The following is a 5,161-nucleotide window of genomic DNA, read 5'->3' as shown; positions in this document are numbered from 1 at the left end:
CCTCACCGGAAAAGGGGGCCGCCAATCACTTCCGGGGGCCAGGGGGCGGGGCCTGGACACTAAAACTTCCGGGGCGCCCGGAGAGATTACGGCTGGACGGAGGGGCCCATCCCGATTCCCCCCTCTCGCGCGCCGGAAGTGACGCGGACGGCGGCCGAAAGCCGGAGTTCCGAAACAGAGGGCGGCGGGCGCGACGGCGGGCCGGGTCTGGCAGGGCGGCTTCCCTCAGCTACGGGCTTGAGGCCTGGCTTCCCCTCCTCTGGGGAGGCCGCTGCTTTGCTTCGTTCTTGCTTCTGTCATGCGTGTTGTTGTTGTTGTTTTGGCTTGTGTTTTTTATGTTGTGAACCGCCCCGACATCTACGGATAAAGGGCGGTGCAGTACAGGGGTACCTCGGGTTAAGAACTTAATTCGTTCCGGAGGTCCGTACTTAACCTGAAACTGTTCTTAACCTGAAGCCCCACTTTAGCTAATGGGGCCTCCTGCTGCTGCCCCCCCCCCCCGATTTCTGTTCTCATCCTGAAGCAAAGTTCTTAATCTGAAGCACTATTTCTGGGTTAGCGTATGTAACCCGAGGTACCTCTGTATTTCCTGCTGCAATACATGGTGTTGTATTTTGGGAATTATCCAGTGTTTTGTTTCTGCGGGGATGCATACCCCTAAACGTTTTGTGCATCTAAGTTTGGCCTCATTGAGGGGCAGTATTTCAATATGAATAGGAAAAGGAGAGTACAGTGGTACCTCGGGTTACAGACTCCACTAACCCAGAAATAGTAAAAGGTAAAGGTACCCCTGCCCGTACGGGCCAGTCTTGCCAGACTCTAGGGTTGTGCGCCCATCTCACTCAAGAGGCCGGGGGCCAGCGCAGTCCGCAGACACTTCCGGGTCACGTGGCCAGCGTGACATCGCTGCTCTGGCGAGCCAGAGCCGCACACGGAAACGCCGTTTACCTTCCCGCTTGTAAGCGGTCCCTATTTATCTACTTGCACCTGGGGGTGCTTTCGAACTGCTAGGTTGGCAGGCGCTGGGACCGAACAACGGGAGCGCACCCCGCCGCAGGGATTCGAACCACCGACCTTTCGATCGGCAAGCCCTAGGCGCTGAGGCTTTTACCCACAGCGCCACCTGCGTCCCAACCCAGAAATAGTACCTCAGGTTAATAACTTTGCTTCAGGATGAGAACAGAAATCACTCGGCGGCAGCAGCTGGAGGCCCCATTAGCTAAAGTGGTGCTTCAGGTTAAGAACAGTTTCAGGTTAAGAAAGGACCTCCAAAACGAATTAAGTACTTAACCCCAGGGTACCACTGTATACAGATTTAGTAAGTAAATAAATAGTAATAGCTGCCCCCGTTAAAGCTCTGGTTTTCCCAGTAGTGATGTATGGAAGTGAGAGCTGGACCATAAAGAAGGCTGATCGCCGAAGAATGGATGCTTTTGAATTATGGTGTTGGAGGAAACTCATGCGAGTCCCATGGACTGCAAGAAGATCAAATCTCTCCGTCCTCACTGGAAGGACAGATCCTGAAGCTGAGGCTCCAAGACTTTGGCCACCTCATGAGAAGAGAAGACTCCCTGGAAAAGAGCCTGATGTTGGGAAAGATGGAGGGCACAAGGAGAAGGGGGGGACAGAGGACGGGATGGTTGGACAGTGTTCTCGAAGCTACCAGCATGAGTTTGACCAAACTGCGGGAGGCAGTGGAAGACAGGAGGGCCTGGCATGCTCTGGTCCAGGAGGTCACGAAGAGTCGGACACGACTAAAGAACAATAGCTGCCCCCGAGTTAAATTAGTAGAGAGGCCTGGCTCACTCGTATTGGCTTCCAAGGGGCTCCTCGGCTCTTTTCTCCAGGCCTTTGGCCAGATAGTAGAGTGATTGATGCGGGCGGGGGGGGGGGTGGAACTCTCTTTTTCTCCCTCTCCACCCCCAGTGGAATATCTTGGATCTCTTTCTTGAGCTCTGTCTCTCAGCTGCCCGTTTAAAGCAAACGCTAACCTTTTATCTCTCTGAGGTTACTCAGAATATAAGCGGGAAAGGCATTTCTGCCTCACTGGCCAGGAAAAAGCAGTCTCTAGCCCTGCCCTGTAGGGTGTTCGTTATTACAGGGGGGCAATTTTTTGCATGGGGGTTCAGTTCCTGGCCGCTATGTGTGTCGGTGGAGCACGTATAAGCCCCTTCCGCCCTCTTCCAGGTCCAAAAGGACTTGCGCTTTGCCAGTCACTTGTCATTTAGATGTGCGGAAAATGGTCACCACCTGTAATTGCCTAATAAATACAAATGCGTTGGAATGGCAGGCAAACACTGGGGTGCCTATGTCTTGTTTATTTTTAAAACATGTTACTAGTATACAGAAGCAGATTTAGGGCAGTGTTTCCCAACCTTTTTTGGGCAAAGGCACACTTGTTTCATGAAAAAAATCTCGAGGCACACCACCATTACAGCCCCGTGACGTCAGCGCGCAGCGTCACGCCGGGAGGGACGCACGAAAGTGTAAGTTTCAATTTTCCCCCTCCCCCTTGCCTTCCTTCTGTGCCAACCGCCAAAAAGCCAAGAAAAAAGCCAAGACTTTAGGGCAGCAGGTCGACACGGAAGAAGCTCCTACCTAAGGACAGGTGCGACGGCCGTGTCCTCTTCTGCCACACTTGGCAGCCCTGCCTCACGGTCGTGACTCCCACCCTGATTTCTCCCCGCAGGTCGAGCGGCACAGGCAGCCCAATGTGTCCAGCCCAGACACAAGCCCCGCTTCCCCACTCTAGATCCTGAATGCGACCAAGTGCTCTGGACTCCCGAGCAGGGTGGGAAAGAGGACTCGCATCTGGTAGCCTCCGGGCTCCTCGCCTGCTCGAGGGATGGCATTGCAGGCAAGCTGCTGGCCGTCGCCATCGCCGCCCCCTCATGCGAGTGGACCTGCCTGGAGTGGTGGGCCGGGGGAGGCTCGCTCTCTGTGGGGATGTGGCCCGCACGCGCGGCCCCGCTTCCTCCTGCCCAGGGCTGAGCTCCTTACCCGCGATCTCGGTCTCGCGCACGCGGATCCCACTTATTCTGAAGCTCGCGCCACTAGCCGGGGCTCTCACACCGTGCCAGGGCGAGGCGTCATCGCCGCTCGCCGCCGCCCTCGACTTCCCTGTTCCCTCCCCTCCCTTGGGTCGCCGTGGTTACCGAGGACTGCAAGCTGCTCGGGCGAGCGTGGGGCATTAAGTGGGAGAAGGAAAATTAAAATTAAAACTCGCCTGAAGGCCGCCTCTCCGGATATCTTTCGAATTTTTCTAATTTTTCCCGCGGCACACCAGGCAACGTCTCGCGGCACACTAGTGTGCCGCGGAACACCGGTTGGGAAACACTGATTTAGGGTACTGGGTGCTAAGTTGAGCAGAGCATCGTGCAGAACAAAATGAGAGTTGCGGTGGAGGCACTGAATTCAGGTCTTGCACTATAGTATATCTAAATGAAAAAATAAACTACGCCCAACAGATTCTACTCCCACATGATCTTGCTTGCCCACAAGCAGTGAGCATACCAGACATAACCACCTTAGTTGAAGTTCTCAACTCTGAAACTTGGGAGACTTGTCTAGCCCTTTCCCTGCAAACCTTTAAGAAGATGGTGAAGAGAGTGTTGTTTCACTAGGCCTTCAATAGTGGGTTGATTTGCTCCCTCTGATTAGTCTTGTTGCAGCAGGTATCTGAACCAACATGCATGTCCAGCACAGACATGTATTCACACACCCAATGAGAGGTTTGAGATCTTTTGCTGGAGTTATAACATGCACCCATTTGTGAATATGTGTTTGCCTAAATAAAACACCTGATATCCGGTAGTTTATTCTGGACTGGTAATCCTAAAGACCTCTTAAATGCCAGACTGGTGACCCAGTAATTTTTAGAGGCAAGCAAACAGCTGTATATTGACACATTGACTAAGAAAGCTTGTTTCAGACAGTGAAATTACAATTTAAGGTGGCAGCAAATCCTACCATACATACACACCTTGATCTAAAGAGTGGAGTAATCCCTACTCGTTCTCAAAATTCTACAGAAGTGAGCACTAATTTAAGAAATGGAGGTGGAGGGAAGGAGAGTATACCTGTTTCTAAGCATGTGTGTGTTCTTGTGAGCCCTGAATGAAGGTCATCATTGGAGCTAGGAGAGCCACTGATTACAAATTTTAGGATTCCTTTCAGGCATGTCCAAAGTCCGTTTCAGGGACCTAATCTGGCCCACCGGTTGGTTTAATCCGGCCCCTGTGGCAGTTTATTTCCTGGAGTAAAATCCCCCCAAAAAAACTTCAATCCTAAAAAAGTTCAACAACTTTGGTCGGCCCTCACGCATGTTCACTTCATCAAATCTGGCCCTCTTTGAAAAAAGTTTGGGCACTGCTGCTTTATACCCTTCTGGTCAAGGCATGCCAGTAGAGAGGGGAGGGGGCCTTGAGATGAACAGATGGTTTTATTGTGCTTTTGAATTTATCCCAGCAGTGGCGTAGCGTGGGGGGTGCAGGGGGGGCCGGCCGCACCGGGTGCAACATCTGGGGGGGCGCATTCGCCGCCTCCGGAGTCGCCGAAGAACCTCGGGTGCAGGCTGTAGCAGAGCCCCATGTCTCGCAGAACCGACGAGCTGGCAGCGGCTCTCAGTGCTCGTCGCGGTCCCCGCGTGTCAGGGCCGCGGAGGGCGCGCCAGGCAGCCCCTCCTCACAGCCCCGCCGCCGCTGCTGCTGCTGCTGCAGCTGTTGGGCCATGTTGCATTTTCCTCGCCTCTCTGCCCTCCTCCGGGGCAAGCGGCGTCGTTTGGGCGGCAGCACCAGCGGCAACTCTCCTCAGATCACCTGACACGGACCCGCCGCCGCCGTGGCTACCTTACTGTAAATACCCCAGCCCAGGCAGCAGCAAGAAGAAGCTGGCAGCGGCGGCGGGTTAGGGGGCGCAAATTACTTGCCTTGCCCCGGGTTAGGGGGCGCAAATTACTTGCCTTGCCCTGGGTGCTGACAACCCACGCTACGCCACTGTATCCCAGAATTTCTTGCCTGCTTCGCCCATCTTGCAAGTTCAGTGTTTTGAGTGAAAGTCATCCTAGTGACGTGAACTGGCTACCTTCTGCCTGTTGTCTGGCTCACCATTAGGGAGTCTGAATACAGCATACTTGGCAACTATATTTACATGCATTGACCTT

This window comes from Podarcis muralis, chromosome 17 (assembly GCF_964188315.1).
Source record: "Podarcis muralis chromosome 17, rPodMur119.hap1.1, whole genome shotgun sequence".
Classification (NCBI taxonomy): Eukaryota; Metazoa; Chordata; class Lepidosauria; order Squamata; family Lacertidae; genus Podarcis; species Podarcis muralis.
The sequence above is the reverse complement of the archived record's forward strand: the minus strand, read 5'-3'. Positions refer to the sequence as shown.